This window comes from Colius striatus, chromosome 7, assembly GCF_028858725.1.
Source record: "Colius striatus isolate bColStr4 chromosome 7, bColStr4.1.hap1, whole genome shotgun sequence".
Lineage (NCBI taxonomy): Eukaryota > Metazoa > Chordata > Aves > Coliiformes > Coliidae > Colius > Colius striatus.
This window is the reverse complement of record NC_084765.1, coordinates 18,892,983-18,911,841: the sequence shown is the minus strand read 5'-3', so window position 1 is coordinate 18,911,841 and position 18,859 is coordinate 18,892,983. Positions and strand designations below refer to the sequence as shown.

The 18,859-nt window shown below is 47.5% G+C and overlaps 1 protein-coding gene and 1 non-coding gene across 5 annotated transcripts in view; one reads left to right on the top strand and one right to left on the bottom strand.

Annotated features, from left to right (window-relative positions):
- Nucleotides 1-804: 804 nt before the first annotated feature.
- TRNAA-AGC (transfer RNA alanine (anticodon AGC)) lies at nt 805-877 on the bottom strand. Its single transcript has one exon. It is a non-coding gene; the product is annotated as a tRNA-Ala (tRNA).
- Nucleotides 878-994: 117 nt separating this feature from the next.
- The window catches only part of LOC104563247 (USP6 N-terminal-like protein), an 81,457-nt gene continuing 63,592 nt past the window's right edge, over nt 995-18,859 (top strand). For 3 of the 4 annotated variants that reach the window (XM_061999498.1, XM_061999501.1, XM_061999500.1), the window contains exons 1-2: nt 14,106-14,530; nt 14,641-14,721. The gene's annotated coding sequence lies outside the window, so the exon portion shown is untranslated. Of the gene's footprint in view, nt 1,080-14,105; nt 14,531-14,640; nt 14,722-18,859 lie in introns of those variants that run through there. The other variant, XM_061999499.1, reaches the window with a different exon arrangement.

The following is an 18,859-nucleotide window of genomic DNA, read 5'->3' as shown; positions in this document are numbered from 1 at the left end:
CCCACCCCTAGGCTCGGTTGTATGCTCTGCAGAGGAGTGAGCCTACACCATGAGGGTTCAGTGTGGGATGTTTTGCAGTGTGCTCCGATGTAGGTTGGGAGCCATGAGCAGCTTGAAGTCTGAATTCCACTCTTTGCCATTGAAATTTGTCAGAAAGGTCATTTCCTCACACCTGTAACTGGAGAAAGTGCAAAAAATTGTCTTCCACCTTCACTTTTCCAGTTCAGCTCCTCACTGAGATGGAAACACGAACAGAGTGTGAGGTTGGGGATTAGTTGTGCCACACCTTCAGTTTAAAAAATCCACTCTCCTTTTCTTTAAAGTATTTGATTATTTCTTGTGGCTTGTTGCAGTAGGATAATAACAGAATCTGAAGATTTGCCCAAACTTTGCACCTGGGTAAATTAGCTGTGCGGAATCTTGCTAGTTTTTTGACTCTGTGGCACATTAGTGCCTCCTTAAGGGATCTTTAATCCTTCTCAAATGTATTCAAGGCAAACGAAGGTTTTGGCTCTATTAGAGGCTCCCAGAGGGCTGGGGCAGGTGCTGTGGGGGATTTCGGAAAGGAGCAGGGAAAGGAGCAGGTGCAGCTTAGAGTCGTTGACCTCATTGGCCTTGTTCTGTATTAACCGGGAAAACAGAGGTCCCTATTTGCTGTGCACGCAGCGGATAGCTCCTTGTTTGCCTTTAACGACAGCTTGAGCGAACGTATCTTTAGGAGTGTTAAGGAAGTAAATAAAAATTTAAGGGATTTTTACACGGCTGCCCAGCAGGTGAAGGAGAAAACAAAGGGAAGAAAACGCTTGGAGAATGCGGGCATCGATCCCGCTACCTCTCGCATGCTAAGCGAGCGCTCTACCATTTGAGCTAATTCCCCGCTCCGTGACAGAGCCCTGCCGCCGTCACCCTATTCTCTTCTCGCGAGACGCCGCGCGGTGCCGGCGGCCTCACGTCCCGCTCGGGGGCCGCACTGCGCGTGCGCGGGAGGGCGCCGGCCGGAGCCGGGCTGGGCGCTGGGCGCGCGCCGGAGGATGCGCGGCGGGGCCGGCAGCTCGCGCCCGCCCGCGCGGCGTCCCGCGGTAAGAAGCGGCGGCCGGGCTGGCGGCGGGACCCGCGGCGGGCGGGGAGCGGGCGAGGCCGGAGGGGGCGAGGAGAGGTTTGGCGCCCACGGGCGACGCGGAGGGGTCCGCCCCGGGGACAGGGCGGCGCGTGGAGCCCGAGGCGAGCTGCGTGGGGAAGCGGCGGACCCCGCGGGGAGTGGAAAGGGCGTGTGTCCGGTGTCGCCAGGGACGGGTTGCGGAGGGCTGCGGTCTTGGGGCATCAGGAGGTGCGGTGTGCGGAGAGCTGCATGCCCGAGGGCACCTCGATGGGGGTTGTAAAAGGCTGTGTCCAGGGCCCTGGGGGGGGATGCTCAGAGGTCTGTGTGCCGGGAGCGCCGGGGGTTTTGCCGAGAGCCACGTGTCTGAGCAACCCGAGTGGGGATGCGTGAGGTGCGGGGGGTGTGCGGAGGGGCTGCACGAGTGGGGACTTCGGGAAGGCTGCAAAGGGCACAGTGTGCTTGTTGTGCAGGGGAGAGCGTTTTGTGAACGCCTGTGTGCTCGGAGGTGAGAGCTGCAAAGGGCTGTATGCCACGGTGGAGGCTGCGAGGAGGATCAGCATGGGGCCATGTGCCCGTGGGATAGTACAGTGAGTCGTGGTGGAACTCCATTGAGGTAAAAATGGAACAAAACCCGAATAAAACAACCCAAAAATACTGTTTTCTCAACCACCACCAGATGAGGCAGTGCAGGGGCTGCCCGTGATGACCTCGGTTGTTATGTTAGAAGAGGCCTTTTTGGCAGCCAGGTACGCGTCTTGGCAAGGGGACAGGGTGGTGGACCATCACATGCCCTCCCCAGCTCTGTTGCTCCTTGGGGATGCGCCGGGTGGCACGGGTATGGCCAGGGTGCACGGTGGGCTGCCAGGGAAGCTCCCCAGACACCTGCCTGCATCCTGGGACACAGCTAGCAGTGCTGGTGAGATGGCCAGGTTTGATCCCTGCGGTGGCAGGGGCAGTTAGAGATGTGGCAGCTTAAGTGCCCGAATTAGCAAACTTGCTCCTTGCAGTAGCCACTCCCCCATCCCCCCTTTTCCTTACTTAAAAACAACACCCAAAAAAGTGAAATCTGGCACTGTGAGGTCTTTTTCCATCAAGAAATGGCTTCATTTGCTCTTGAGCTTCAACTGAAGTAGACATAAGGACAAAAATCTCCTTGCTGGACGACAAGGAAGGAAATGTTGTCTCTGGAGCAGGAGCCTTTGGGCACTTGTTGAAATGGCAGATGAGGGCATGTGCTGGAACCTTCTGGGGAGCTACATGGACCAGCTGGGATTTGGTGCCCCGTTTTTATCAGGAAAAGCTATGTGCTTGATCAGGGCATGCGTACCGAAGCAATTGAGAGTGGCCGGACCTTTCTCTGCCAGTGCTGTGCTAAGGAAGAGGAAGCTATCCGTGGGCTTGATGCTTTGATTTAAAGCTGTGCTCGTCAGTGGTGTTATCCAGAGTTTAGTTAAAAAGCTGTCATTCTATTAAACAGCTTGCCATCTGCTTAGTCGCTTTTCTTCCCCTCTGATGTTCTTCAATAAGAAACGGCAAAACTGTATAGTGGTGAAGGCCAATGCAAACTACTCTCTAAACCAAAGGGATTACAAAATCACTTATGTTGTATAACCTCAGTGGTGGCTGCTTAACACCTTGCTGTTTGGGGAGCAGCAGAGTCCTGGGCTGAGCTGGCAGGTTTGCTGCTGGTCACTGAGCAGTGGCAAAGTTTGGGAAAGCAACGGGACCTTTTGCTCTGTCGAGCTCCTGGGTGTTTTACTCTGCTTTGCAGTAGTACTTTTGTACTTCTGCCTCGTCTCTGTTCAAGCCATTGTGTTGTTGGACTCAAAACTACTCTGCTCAATTTTACACCCTTCCTAAGGCCTTAGTACAGTTTACTTCTATTTCCACTGATGCATTTGCTGAGCTAATCTACTGCAGACTCTGAATTTTTGATGGAATACTCCTGTGTATCAACAGCTTTACAATTGAAAAAGATTTGTTTCTTTGAAACCTTGAGAGGTTCCAGTCTGTGAATGACTCTGCCTCTTGCAGAGTTTGTTTAATAGCTTCTCTGAATAAGATTTAATCAAACTACTCAGAATTTTACATTTACTTGTCTTTTGTGATTTTCAACACAGTAACATGTTACATCTTACTTTAAAAAGCCCATGAAGCATAATCTCAGCTCTTTGGAAACTGTCTTGCCTTTCATTTAACATTTTCATGATTGTGAGCCTCCTTGGTTTTTTGGGTTTTATTTTCCGGCAGAGGGAAGATGGGCCAACAAACATGTTCTGAAAGACATGTTTATCTTTAAAAAAAGCCCAACAGCGACCAAACAAGCAGGCAGCCGCACCCATCCAGCAGTATGATTTCTTATCTTGGAGCTTGACTCATAATTCTGACGGCTCCTTACCTTTATCATTGTTTTAGAAAGAAAGTTGTTTTCTCAGCTAATCTGAGTGCCAGGCTGAAGAGCATTGCACAAGTGTCACTTTTTTTTCTGATGTCCTCCTGTGCAGCAGGACTCTGTAGTCTTACCCAGAGACACTTTTATTTTTTTTTTTGATATGCAGAAAATAGAGAGCTGCTTGAGAGTATCCGCTGCTTGGTGAGTCTCATCTTCAATGCAAGCGACAGCGTTTTCACTAGTTTGATTTTGCAAAATGTCAAGTCGATTCTGGGGAGTTGGAAAAAATGTTTCAGCTGTGTTTTGCATAGATGCTTTCAGATGTGAGGTTTCACCACCTGGGTGTTACATGTGTTTTTCCTGTCACAGGGCAGACTCCCTCCCTGAATCGGTGTTTTGCTGAGAGCAACTGGTAGAGCAGACACAGGGGCAGGGGGAAAGAGGACTGCCTTCTGCCTTGCCTTATCAGCCCCAGACATACTCTCCCTTATTGGTTCCTGGCCTGGTTTCATAATAGGATTGTGCAGGATCTTTTCTCACAGCAAAAACTGGTGGGTTTTTTTAAGAGTCAGACTTGCATGGAAGAGTGTATGTTGAGATCGACTTTGAAACTCAGTTTATTAGTTCTTCACAGTCATGCCAGAGTGATTCCTGTGCTTTCCTCTCCTGCGTTTTAATTACAGGAGAGAGTAATTCAGCTCCCACAGCTCAAGCTGTTGTAAGGGCATGTCTATGTTTTGCAAAGCAGCTTTCCCCTTGCTATCCTTTACTTTCTTTGGCAGTGCTGTGCACCTGGGTCTCCATACCTGGGGCAAGTGTGAGTGAATCTCACTTTTCTCCTTATGCACCCTCCCTACCAAGCACAGAGAAGTCCCTTTGGAGGTAACTGGAAAAAAACCCCACCTAACCAAACCTACAGCTGTTCTGTTCAAAGAGCAGCCCTCAATAGATGCTGCATTCACTGTGCTGTTGACTGAGCATTGCAGTGGGTTGCTTGCCATCAGCTTCCAGCAGCCCGTGGCACTCCCAGCTGTCCGTTTTGTTGAGCAGCGTGGGGGTGGTTTAGGGGCCTGGTTTGTGCCATGCTGCAGCTTGCTCAGCATGGCAGTGTGAGAGCTGTGGTGTGGTGGAAGGCAGTTCTCCAGCAGAGGCAAGACGATCTGCCATGCTGAGGTTATCAATCTTGGCTCATATGCTGCCATAAACCTCCCCTTTTTGTGTAGCAGGGAGTATTTTGGAAACAACTGTTCAGACTTGAGTGCTTGCTCCATGATTTTTGAGGTGGATGGGTGCTTTCCTTAGCTGTGGGTTTGCTTTGATACCTGCAGCATCAGGTATTTGCAGAGGGACTGGTGCAGATTCACCTCCTGAGATGTCTGCCAGCAGTGCTTCCCACCCCAGTGTCACTCTGGGTTGCTGCTGCATGTGCCACCCACCTCTGTGCCACAGGAGAGATAAATTGGGGTTGGAAGAGAGCTGGCGAGAGGCTAGGGCTTTCCTAGAAAGATATTGATTGCCCCAGACACTTCGGGTTTGTTTATTTTGTTTTCTGGCTCTGTCATGGGGTCAGGCTCCTTAGGGCAGCAGCTCATTGGAGGATGGAGAAACAGTGGAGGCTTTGCGGGTTGAGGCTGGAGCAGTGCCATCCCAGCCTGCCTCTCTTAAGTGTTAAGTCTGAAGCAGCCTGCCTGGTAATTCCATTAATGGGATCCTAGTGCTGGCGAGATAAATGTAATTCCAGGGTAAAGCTGACACTGGAGCTCAAATGGAGAGGATTTGCTGGTTCTCCCGGGTGTGCCGCTGTGAGTAATGTACTCCTGTATTACCCACAGATGACATTTCAAGTCTAGATGTTGGTGTAAAGACCGGGCAGTGATAAAAAAAAATGCTGCTGAATCTGCATGTGAAGAAATCCTTAACTTTGGAGCCTAACTGTCTCTTGGCAGTGTGTTTTACCAGGAATAAAAGTTTCCTGCTTAACTCCTGACATGCAGGATGGCTCAGAGTTAAGCAGCTAGATGATGCCAGGGACAGCTTGCGTGAGGTGTAGCCAGAGCTTGCTGTGTATAACTAATGCAGAGCAAGAATGATACTTTGTGTGTATCACAACAGAAAGCTTGCAAGCACATCAGAGCTAGCCACCACAGTTATGAGTAGCTTGAGCTCCTCCACATTTTTGGACAGTGTGGTCCACGCTCAAATTCAGAGATTCCTGGTCAGCTGTTTTCCCAGATTGATTTCTTTTTTTGCAGACTGCATCTTCCCGTTTGCAGTTGTGTAATACCATAGTGGCACCATCAGCAAGCTTTACATTGAAAAGGAATGGTTAATTGGGGTATTTTTAGTCTTCCTTGTGGCTCAGATCCTGGAAATCGAACACCAGAACCAACACCATTCAGCTTTATGCAGAAGAGCGACTTGTGCTTCATGCGACTGTTGAGCAGTTGTGTCTGACTGAGTGGGAGCTCATAAGAGACAATGAGCCCTGGTGCTGCAGTAACCCAAAACCCAAACAAACAAGGTGCTTCCTCTGACCTTTCAAGAAGGATTTTCCTTTCAGGAAGCTACTTCCAGGGAGGGGGGGGAAGATCCATGAGGAGGAAGCAGGTACTGGGAATGCTCAGTCCCTGATGTGCCCCCATCATGCCAGCTTTGCCAAAATGTCCATCGGTACAAATCTGATCTCCTTAGGATCTGGGCCTCTGGTAACATCTTGACAGCAAAGCTGAAGCCAGCTTGCTCAGAAATGCCTGTTTGTTGGTGTATTCAACAGCCCACCGATGCCTTTTGCTCCGCAAGACGTGAGGGAGATTTACTTGTTCAGCAAAATGGGGTGCAGACTTTGCTGATGACCTTGTACCCTTGTGGCCAAGAAGGCCAATGGCATCATGGACAGCATAGAATCTTAAGGGTTGGAAGGGACCTCGAAGGATCATCTAGTCCAAAGACCCTGCCAGAGCAGGCCTACCTAGAGTAGGTCACACAGAAACTCTTCCAGGTGGGGTTTGAGTGTCTCCAGAGAAGGAGACTCAACAACCCATCTGGGCAGTCTGTTCCAGTGCTCCCTCACCCTCACAGTGAAGAAATTCTTCCTTGTGTTTCTTTGGAACCTCTTATTTTCCAGCTTATACTTGTTATCCCTTGTCCTATCATTGGACATGACTGAGAACAGCCTGGCTTCATCCCTGTGACACCCGCCCTTTACGTATTTGTAAACATTAATGAGGTCACCCTTCAGGCATCAGGAAGAGTGTGGCCAACAGGTCGAGAGAGGTTATCCTCCCCCTCTGCTCTGCCCTGGTAAGGACGCATCTGGAGTACTGTGTCAAGTTCTGGCCTTCCCAGTTCAAGAGTGATAGAGAACTTCTGGAGAGAGTCCAGTGGAGAGCTACCAAGATGATTAGAGGACTTATGAGGAGTGACTGCGATCTGGGACTGTTTAGCCTGGAGATGACTGAGAGGGGCCCTTACCAACACTTATAAATACCTAAAGGGTGGGTGTTGAGAGGATAGGGCCAGTTTTTTGGTTTTTTTTTTTCTGTAGTGTCAGGGTGACAGGACAAGGGGAAACAGGCACAAGCTAGAACATGGGAAATTCCACTGGAACATGAGGAGAAAGTTCTTTGCTCTTCAGGTGAGGGAGCCCTGGCATAAGCTGCCCAAGGAAGATGTGGAGTCTCCTTCTCTGGAGGTTTCCACGTTCCTCTGTGACCTGATGGAGGTGAACCTGCTTTAGCAGGGGATTGGACTGGATGATCTCTAGAAGTCTCTTCTGACCCCAACCATTCCAGGATTCTGTGATCTAGCAGCAGCTGGGACAGCCAACCAAAGTCCACAGCTTGCTTATGCATCTCACTTTTCTTTGCAGCAGCTGTGCAGGCTTCTTTACACACACACTCTGAGACAGCTTGCTTGCCAGAAATCACAGGGATCTAATTGAGACTCACTACTTGGCTCACATTTTTACATCTCCTGCCCGCCCTTCAGTTCTGCTCCCTAATCAGTGAGGGTCACACTTGGTATGCCTTTCCCTGGCTGCCAGCGCTGCCCAGCGCGTGGAGGCTGTGCTGTGGACACCCGCCTGGCGCTTGCTTTGTGCGACAGCCACATCTGTGCTCACCACTGTGGTGGCAGGATGTTGGGGGATGCTGGTGTCAGTCTGACCTGCTGCAATTGCTTCTTTCTTTTTTTAAACTTCCCCCATTTGCATTGTAGCTAGTAGCATGGTTTTCTTTTCCCAATATAGGATTTTTTAGTGTGTCCTTTCCTGCTTTCGTAGCTCTGACATCTGATTTGGGCTTGACCAGAGCAAAGTTGTACCAATAGTGAATTGTATGTTTCTTATCAAACATTTATACAGAGTAGAGGAGGAGGAGGGAGCAGGTGAGGAAACAACCTGAATGTTTAGAAATTCAGTTTCTTGAAAAATGTCTGCAGTGGCTTGACTGTTTCTCTCTTCCCTCCCTGCTTAGTTCTGTGAGTCAAAACTGGTCTTAAGAGCATCACTGTCTGAATGAGGGGCACTTATCAGGGAGGAGGTAATGTGTTCATTTCCTCTGTGGTAATAAAGCAGGTCAGAAGTGTTGCATGTGCTATTGCTGCTGATTGTGGTGGTAACCAAATAAAGTTACTGAAATTGTTTCAAAGCATTACTGTTTCCGTTGCTCCCTGACTTTCTGCATGAGTTTCAAAGGGAAACCTGTACTGATTTGCAAAGCCTTGATTTACTGAATGGCTCTTCGGGCCTAGGTGAGCCATCTTCTTGCCACCTTGCTACAGCAGTTGGGACATCCTGGCACTGAATTTGTTCTTTACTAAAGTACTTTTGAGCCACATCTGCATCCTCATGTGGTTTGCTGCATAGCGGACCAGGAGGAAGAGCCTGAGCTGCTGTGGGCACCATTCCCTAGAAGAAAGGGCTGGTAGGACCATCACTTAGCTGTTTACCCTCAATCTCTAGAGGCTGAGCAAATTGAGCCTGATTCTGACTGTCTTGAACTTAGAATATAAATTCCCTGTGAGGCTCTGCAGGTCTCAAACTGAGCATGCTTGGGCAGTTCTAGAGAGACCTTGGGCAGTATGGCACTCGTTGAATGGTGTTGCCTCAATGCTGGGCACTAACAAGGTGCCTGTTGAAAAGCCACAAGCAACTGGACTTAGCTTTAATTTATGTTGAGGTATCAAGGAGATGGCTCTTCTGGGTCCTCTCTGAGTTTTTGAGGCTTCTCAGCTTTGAAGTGTTTGAGGGGTGACCCGATGGCAGTGCTTTGATACCTCTGCTTGGTGAAGATATCTGTCTGGAGGCTGCTCAGGATTTCCCATACTGTGAGAGAAAGATGCCATGAGATAAATCGGGTCACATTTGAAGTTGAATTAGGAGTGAGAAGAGGGAATATAGAACATACAGTTGAGAAAAGCTTCAAAAGACAGGAAGCATTGAAGGGGTTGAACTTGTTTCCAGATGACATGTTTAAAATGTGATTAGCTGTCTCTTAAAGTAGGATGCTGTAATGTGGTTTCTGTGGAAAAAAATTGCACGATGCATGTGTTGAGACAAGGGGCGGTCTCAGCTCTGCAAATGTGTGTTGCTTTCAGTTCTGTCTTTAAATCCTCTCATTTATTCTGGCCTTTTGCAGACTGGTGAGACCGTGGGGAGGTTTCTCTCCTGCACCATTGCACTCTCCTGCACCAGCGCTCAGTCTGGTGCTGGGCAGAGTCTCAGTGGCAGCCAGAGTTTTTCGTACCAGTGTAGATTGGAGGGAACAGGAGGGAGACAGGGCAGTCTCTCGTCTCCTCCCCTCTTTGACAGTAGTGGACTGTTGACAGCACCCTGTGTGTCTAAGGAAATAGTTTACTTAATATCTTTTAGGATTTTACAGGGATCTCTTCCCTTACAGATTTTTTGCCTTGGGCATGGGTGTCAAATGGATCTCCACTGACCTCTTCCTGTAACATGTCAAAGCTGTTCAGTCTGTGGGGGATTAAGCAGTTCCCTCCTGCAGGCTGCTGGATCCGGCACTGGAGCAGCAGGATGGACAGAGATGTCCATGCCCAAACAGGCTGGGTAGAAGTCATGATTGCCCCACTAGCTCTTTGCTGGGAAACACATCCCTAGTGTTTAGTTTATGTCTCAAACAGTGCTGCCAGTCTGTGTTCTCCAACTGCGGGAAGAAGCAGTCTTTGAAATGAAAAGATTGGGTTAGCTGCTATCCTGCTTGAGCTGATAGAACATGAATTTAGCTCTTGTTTTATTTGAAGGAATTACATTAGGAAATGAGCAAAAGAGGCTGAGCACCAGAGGCTGCTCCTTCTGCAGACGTCTGCTTACAAAGCTTTATTGCAGAGAGATTTCCTTCTGTTGCTGCAAAACTGGTGGGGAAAGCAGGGCTGCAGCATGGGCCCGGAGACCTCTGGGGAGGTGCATGATTGATTTGGCAGCTTGTCACAGGCATTGCTTCCATCTGTTATTAGAGGTGGGTGCGATGAGCTGCTTTGTCCTGCAAGCCGAGGAGCAGTGCTTTGCCCCAAAGTCCCTGCTTCCAGGAGATGGCATGCAGGTAACTGAAAGGTCCCCGAAAAGTCACATGCTTTAGTGTGCTGCCTAGCATCAGCTAGTTGCAGCTGATTTTTCACTCTGCTCTGTAAAAAAAATGGCCTAAATTAATTCTTTGTGTTTTTCTTTAAAACTAAAATGAATTTCTGCAGAGGTGAAAGTTTGAGCTTTGTCATGAAGTCCATGATTTTCTGAAGGATGCCTGGGGGTATTTCTGGGATGTGCATGTGCTCTTCATGGTCATAGTTACCAGAAAAACTGAGAATGTGGCAGTTGAAAATGTGTGGCTGATTAATTGACCTTCATGCCATGGAAACTCAATTTGAGTAGCTTTGTGCTTACTTCTGATGAGGAAAAAAACCCTGCATTAAGTGGAGGAGCAGCTCTTGGTGTTTCTGTGAAGGGTGTTTAAAGGAGGCTTGAATGTGAGGTTTTGACTGTGCTCTGTCTATTCCTGTCAGAGCTGTCGGAGTTGGTGGTTTAAGTGCGAGCACACAGCGATCACAGGCAGAGCTTGCCTGTGGGCCCTGGAGCTGCTTCCTGAGGAGCCAGTGTGACTAATGCTGTGAAAACTTTGAAAAACAAGGGAGGATTAGCTGTACCTCCTTCATCTCTGCAAGGAGTTGGAGTGGAGGAGCACCAGCAACTGGGATGATTGGATGGTAGATCCAGGGATGCTGGTGCATGAGCTCCCTCCACTCAGCCCAGCTCTGTAGCCTGTACTTTTTTAGGTGGGGATCATGCTCTTGTCAGTTTTGGAGGTGAGCTGGCTGGCCAGGCTGTGAAGGCTTCTGCTGGCAACTCTTCCCTGTGCCTGACTTCTTTGAGAGCCCTCCATTCACCCCTGCACTGGAAGAGAAGTGGGATTGGAGATGGAAGGGGGCTCAGATGACCTCAGGGAGAAGGGACGACTTATAGTTTGAGCCTGTGCTTCTGCAAGAATTGGAAATCCCCTTCTATGGTCTGTTGTGACAGCCTCAGAAATGTCCAGACCAATTTGAACTTTAGGGCTTTGTGTATTTATTTTCAGCATCCTGTTGTCTGCTTTGCTTAAGAGCTTTAGCTAGATCCTCTGCATATGCTTGTCCATGCTCCTCTTCTCCTGAAAGCCATTTGAGAACACCTTGCAGCTGTGGCAAAATGCATACAAACAAAAAAATCCCCAAATCTCTTGTAGAAATTTTATTTTACCACTACTGATTGATAAGCTGTGTGCTCGCATAGCTGTGGTATGTTGCTGTTTGGGTAAGTCAACCAGGTTTGAAATCCTCAGGTAGCACTTCATCAGGCTGTTTTGGATGGATCTTTAGAAAAGTGAGTGTCTGGACGCATTCAGCAGTGAATGGAGCTGTTAAAATTGTTTATAAGTGACTTAGGCCTGTGTAAAGACAAGGCTATGATGGGTTGAAGCATCATATTGTGAAAGCTTAATCTAGGTTTCCAGCTGTATCACTGTGCCATCTTTCTGAGGTCATGCTTCCCATCAGCTCTATCTGATCTCAGGCTGTTTTCCTGGCAGAAGTCCTTCCCCTTTATTTTCTTCTTTCTGGAATGGCTTCCAGTTGGATCGAGCAAATGACTCCTGCAAGCACAAAGATGACTAGGACGTATAGAAGGGGGAAGAGGGAAAAGGCAGGAGTGCCTGTTTTGGCAGCGAGGGTTAGTTTTGGATCAGTTAAGCTGATGAGCATGTGGGAGTGGGCATGGCTCCCTCTGGAAGGGCTTGGAGCACAGCTTTCACATGAAATCTTCAGATGAGAGTATCAAGGGAAACATTAGATTGAAAATAATGGAGAAATTTTCTACAACAAATATGGTGAGGCCCTGGAACAGGTTGTCCAGAGACATTGTGGCTGCCTCATCCCTGGAAGTGTTCAGGGCCAGGTTGGATGGGCTGTGAGTAACCTGGTCTAGTGGAAGGTATCCTTGACCATGGCAGGGGGTTGGAATGAGATGATCTTTAAGGTCCCTTCCAATTCAAACCACTCTCAGATTCTATGATTTCTCTGCTTAAATGCGCTGCAGCCCAGGGCCTGATGTGCTAGTGCCTGACTGGGAGAGAGCAGGACAAATCCTGCTGCTCTGTTCTCTAGCTATAAGGATAGGTGTAGGCTTATCTTCCTGCCTAACTTGTTACACGTATTTATCTGACCCATTTCAAGCTGAAAAGCCATTGTGTTAGGTGCTTGTTGCAAGTATGTCATTGTCTTGATCACGATTTCCCCAAGTCTGTTGACAGTGTGTTTTTGATGGCTCTCCTGATGTGCTAACCACCATCTGAGGAGTTTGTCATGTTTGCTTGAGTCAAGGCAGGTTGTTGCTGCTGCAAACAGCGCAGATGCTCAGCCTTGCTCTTCACTGGCTGGGACTCTTCACTCCAGCTTGAAATTGCTAGTGTTACAAGACCATCACAAGAGAGGGAGGAGAAAATTAGAATAAACCTCTTAAAGAAAATGTCCTTATTTCTCAGAGCTGGCAAGAAATACCCCATCCCTTCTCTTTAGGCTACAAAGAAGGGGTTTATGTTGTGGTGGATGTATCTGCTTGTGGCAGGGGCATTAGCCAAGCTGCACAGTCAGGCTTGGGATCTAGCAGATCCCCCAAGGTCATGTCCCAGCTCTCTTGGCAATGCCACTGTTCAAGGTCAGGGACAGAAGGAGGTTTCTGGAGTGGTGACACCAGGAAATACATATTTTGGTGGACAAGTTGGAACTGCAGGAAGGCAACAGAGGAGCTTTGCTGACATGAGTGTCATCCATGCTCTGCACTGCCCACAGTGTTGTCCTGTCTCCAGGGAGGAGCAGCCCTGGGGTGAGTGGTGTCGCTGAGTACTGAGGGAAGAAAGTTTGGGAAGGTAGGGCTGATTCCCTGGCACTCAGCTGTGTTGCCAGTATATCAGGCTGCTGCAAGACAAAACACTTTGTCTGAGAGCTGCAGTTGCTTTGGAGGGCAGACCAGGCCACCTTCATGTGGCTTTGATTAAATCCAGCAGCCAACAGCTTTTAGAGAAATGACAACCATTGCTGTTTGCCTTGCTCAGCAGTACTGGGAGGCGAGGGGTGTGAGCTTTGCCAGTGATGTTTCTGCAATGTTGTCATAGTAGCAATCACATTCAGAAAGTTGTTAAATGGAAAAAGGAGACTGAGGAGGAAGGGGTAAAAGATTTTCTGCACAGTGGCCACGTGGCTTTCTCCAAAATGCTGAGCTCTGGTGCAGGAGTGAGTTGATGCTAAGGCAGGTGGAGTCTTACAAAGCTTAAATCCCTTCAGATTTAAGCCATGTGAAGCTAAGGTATGAGTTTCCTTGATTGGGGAAGAAAGTTTTCTTTCTGTGATTCTCTGAATAAGCTGCCACTGAAGATTGTTGGACAGGTTGGATTTGTGTTGTTATTTTTGTCTTTGTAGAGACTTTATGTTCCACTGCAGAACAGTGTTCAGTTACCAACCTCAAATGAAGGAAAAAAGGAAGACCTGCCTGGAGACACATAACAGAAGTAAATAACTTTTGTGTTTTAGCTAAAGTGGTAACGTAAAGCAACAGGGAGAGCATTGGTGATGGAAAATTTACACTTAAGGTTGGAGTCCATGGTCTGTGCTGTGGTCTTATGGTCTTCAGCTTTATTTTCATCCTTAGAAATGCCTTCAGCCCTTCCGTAATGGGAGAAAAGGGAAAATGAGGGGCTGAATGGATTGTGATTTTTCTCAGTTCTTTGAATACTGGTTGGCAGTGGCTGACGTTGGAGAGTCACCCACAGAGACAAGGGAAAACAAGCAAGTCTCTTTTCCTCAGTCCAAGGTAAACCAATGAGCTGCGAGAGTAAGTTTTCTTGCAGTTCATAACAAGGTCCTATTGTCAGGAAGTATGTGAGATGTTGTCAGGCTGATTCTGTACCTTCCTTTTGAGGATTTGATGCTTTGACTAGAGTAGTTGTCTCACCCTGTTTCCTTGCCTCCCTCTGCTTCCAAGTCCTCTTCTCTGTTACAGCATGCATGGGGATGGCTGTTCATCCACTCGATTTGTCACTATCCCAGAACCATTGCATGAACAGAACAGAAGTAAAACCATACTAGATGTGGTGACCTTTGCTCCAGTTATATCATTAGAAAAACATCTCCTTATAGCTGTTAAGAATTGTTTCCAGTAAAACATCTTTTTTTTCTGATGCCTCTTCTCATGCCTGCAGCAAGGTCTTTCTGTGACTTCTGTCACAGCTTTTGCTCAGTGCTGCTAGATGCCTTTTGTGTGACTAGTGTATGAAAGCTTTATAAAGTGATCAGTGGGAAATATAAACCCATTTATATTATGAAACCATAATGAGGAATCAATAATAATAATGAAAAAATGGAAGCAGACTGGCTCTGACATCGGATAGGATTCATCTGCTCTGCAAATTGGAAGAAATTGCACAAGTGCTATGGAGCAGGAGAAGTCTACTGTTGGAGTTACCATCACTGTGGTGCCAGCATTAGGCAGCAGTGTGTTCAGGGTAGGGATCTAACACCCTCCTGTCTCTGGTGAGGTTGCTTTGGCATCCTTTCCTTTCACCAGCCAGCTCCCATTGATGTCACTAATTACTGTTCTCTCTAATGCTTACAGGATTTGCCAGTTCCTGGATGTCAGTGGGGATCATGTTCTGGCTCCTTGTCCATGCCATAGAAAAGTCATTGCTCTGAACAGGTATGTTTGCTGTGCTCTTGGTGAGGGGGGGAGAGTCGGTGCGTGTCCACAAATGAAGTGTTGGAGGGTTTGCCTTACAGGTGAAGACTGACATACTGTGAGAGAGACTGCTCTGCAGTCAATAGCTTTTTTTTTCCCATCCAGATATGTTGTGAAAACACCCAGGCAGAAGGTAATGTTTGCACTTTGCCTTACAGGCAGCCCTCTGAGGAAAACATTGGAAAATACAGCATTGCTACAGAGCAGCTCCTGGTAGGCCATGCTCCTCGCTAAGGCAGGCACAGCCTTTTCCTTCCCTGAGCAGCAGCTGGGGAAGCCTGGTTGAGCTGGCGGCTGCATGTGCCACTTTTATGCCCTCCTGTTTTCCTGGTTTTTGGTAGCTCCCTTGTATCATCCGTCTGCCCACTGTCCTGAGTAGGACTGGAGGAAGCTACTTCCATATTGGTATCCAACCACGAACAAATCTACTGTTTGCTTGATGTACAGCAAGAACAGCATGTAGCAGCTTATTACTTCCTGCATAATTACTGTTCTGCTCTGCCACTGAAGGCTATCAAAAGCTCAGGAGCAGTGCCTCACTGCGCTGCCCAGTGCATCCTTTTGCCTGAGTTATTGGATGTACTTATGGCTTTAAGGCATCAGTGCTCAACTGAAAAATCTCATCTGTGCTCTCTTCAACTTTTGGCATCATGAGTGGATTAGTTGAGGCAGTTGTAGTCACTGAGATGCCAAACATGCTTTCAGTGATGCCCCAGCAGGTCTACTTGCACCTTGATTTCAATTCCTGCTTTATTTTGAGGAGAGGAAAATATAGAGCTGGGTTGCAGGCTATGTTTTTATTGACTGGAATTATGTTCCCAGTTCATCAGAGATCTGGAGTCAGAGTGGAATATTTTGCCATTTGTGGTTGCTGCAGGGAACTCTGAAAAGCAGGTAGATGGATGCTGCCTCATGAGCATCAATGAGTAAGGAGGGGTTGTCCTGTCATGCCAAGCTTGAGCCTTCAGCTTGCCATAAGAGCTTACAGAGCAAAAGAACCTCCTTCTGTAAATGTCCATCCCGATGGATCTCATCCCAAAATGACAGTGCTGTTCATTTGGCCTGCCTGAACCTCCATTTCATTGTAGGATGAGGTAACTGTGACTCGCTGCATGAAGCTTTCTTGATCCCTAAAAAAGTGAAGTGGATTCATTATGGAAAGCCATCTTGCTTGAAAACCTGGTTGTTATGGGGCTGCCTGGGCAGTGCAGTGAGCATGCCACAGGAGCAGGAGTTGAGGTGGAGCTGTTTCCACCTTGGTGTGTCCCAAGGTTTATCACACTGTGCCAGCACTCTGCTTCGGAGCTTAGGGCAAGGCTGGTTAGTAGAGCTCTGCCTATGCTTCCCATTCTAGCCTTCTAGTATTTTCCTTTGCTGAAATCAATTTTCTAGCATAAAAGGCCTCTTCCTAAAGAAGAGACCATAACAAGAAGGAGAATAGCAAAGGTAGGAGTGCCTGCATTTGCTAGCAAGCTGTCACAGGTGTGTCTGAGTCAGAGGGAGCCAGCACTGAGTCAATGCCCCAGACTCCCGGTGATTCAGGTGGCAAAAGCCCAAGTCTTTCTCTTACGTGCTTGAATTGCAGCGAATTTCCTGTAATAGGATTTCTCCTCCTGTGGTGGCCATGTAGGGAGTGGTGTGTCTTTCTCCTCCTCCCATACAGGTTATGAACGGTTCAGTTCACAGGAGATGCAGGAAGGTGGTGGTGGTGGGACTCCTCTTCCTGACAAAACAGATGGAAACTTGATTTACCCCAACATCCTTGTCCCTGCCTCTCCCTCAACCTTACCTCTTTCCTTCCCACCTACCCTCTACTTTGTCGTTTGAGGATGGGACAAGTCACAGTATTTGTGACTGACTGGCCGTTCAGCTCACGCAAATCTGGAGATTGTGTGTTCTCCTGGCAGGTCTGTTTGTATTCATTATCCACTACTTCACTGTACTGGGAAGGGACTTATTTTCTGAAGCATGGTTTATTTTTAGTCAAGGCTTTCCCTCTCTAACTGGCAAAAGTTCAGCATTTGCAGTGCAGTTTGCAAAAGAAGTGATTTCAACAAATACTGGATCTGGGGGACGGGAGAGGAAGTGTCATATTAACTAATGAAAAAGCAGAATGCTGACTTGAAAAAAAATAGCTTGAGATGTTGTTGTGAGAGCCTAAGGATGGGTAATGCAAGTTGAGAACAGTGTTGCATTTGTTGCAGTGGGTAATTCAGTCTGGAATTCTCTTGTTTTTTCTTGCAACAGCTTGCCATGGAGGTTAACAAGCAGTGGGTGAATGGCAACCACTGTATAGGGTCAACTGAACTGTTTGATGTAGCCAACCTTTTGGCCTGACCCCGAGAAGTGAGTTGGCAAGTCCACCGGAACCACAGTGAACAGGCAGCGTATGTCCATGTAGTGCCCTGCACTGTCCTCTCGGGCCCGTGCTTGGGGCCACTGGATGATCGCTGCGGGTCGAGCGTTGGGATAATACAAGTGCTATCATCCCTGTGTTTGAGTGCCCTTGTTAGACACCTTGACAGAAACAGAACGATGTGTGGCATGTCCTAGGGCAGTGTTGCAGCCATCTCCTCCTCTTCTTCCCAGTTGCTGCTCCAGGGACAAACAGCCATCATACGCCTCATTGCTTTCATCAGCTGCTCATAGCCATTCTGGGTCTGGAGCTGCCTTCTCATATAAATAACAACCTTTCAGAGGTGTAAAGGTCTTTCCCTCTTGATCTTGTATCTTCCCTGACATTTCCACTGCTCCTTTTACACAGGAGCAGTTACCATTAGCTGTTAATGCTGCAAACACCAGACATCTAAGGATGACACCAGCGAGTGGATGACTGTGTTCAAAGCCTTTGATACTTACTCCTCTGACAAATGAGGCTTGGCTCCACGTGTGTGCACATAAATGATTTTTTTTTTGCTGCTGCAGGTTAAGTCCTGCAGTTTGCTTTATGCTTTCTTTCCCCCCCCCAATAGCAGACAATTCTACAGCAGCTTTGTCACAATCTCATTAAGAAATCAAGGAGACATTTTTGAGTTTCAGTTTTCTTCTGAATGTATGGAAACCAGAAGAAAGAAGGGAAGTAGCACTAGGATTTTGGGTGCATCTGCACTTGATCTTAAGTGAGTGTATGTTGCCTGCAGGTAAGAGTCATGTTTTTGTGAAAGAATTAGGGCCGAAACTTTTTAAGTGCTGTTTCAGTTACTGAGGTAGAAGCACCATGAGAATCAAGGTAAGAGCACCCATCAACTGTCTAGGGCAGTAATCTTCCCAGGTGGAATTAATCTAGTTTAACCTCATAAAAGAATTCATGCAGTAGGGGAAGTCTCTGCCATTTCCTGCCAAGGTTCCTGAGAAGACTGCGAAAAAATGAAGTGACAGAACAACTTTTTTCTCTTGGATGGGGGGGTGGGTTATGTTTTTCTAAGACCTGTTACTTGTTTTGAAAAACCATCTGTGTCAGCTGGAAAATTAGGATTGTTTTAGTTACTCAGTTTTCCCTTATTCCTTGGGGCTTCCTCGTTGTGAACCTCTTTGCAAACTGCTTGCTCGTGGGGGATGCAGAATATCTTGTGTGTATCCGAGCATTGCTGCAACAATTGGCCTGGTGCTTGCCATGCTCCAATGAGACGTTTCATAAGTTTGAAGCTTTTCCTTAGGGAAAGTTTGTGGGTGGTTGTTTATTACAGGTTTGGGGTTTTTTTCCTTTTGTTTTTTTTCCTTTGTATTGCAAATTATTTGAGAGGAAATCTTAATCTTACTAGTTCTTCTTCTCTGTCTCTTCACCTCAGAGACTGGAAGAACCCCGATACACTAGGAAAGCCAGTCACTACTTCAAATGGTCTTTTACAAATTTCCTTTTACAGTGGCTTGTTATGAAATGAACATGAATCTCAGGGCATCTCTGGGTTAACTTTTCTTCTGACTGTTGGGTGAAAGCAAGGGGAGTTTTGCTTCAGCACATAAGTGCTTGGAGTGCTCTGGTAGGAAAGTATTTCTCCTATCAGTGAATTTTTGCTGATACTGTTGAACTATGGTTAAAGTATTTGGGCATATATTGTAATCTGCTGGCAAAGATGCCTTGAAGATAGCTGTCCTGGTT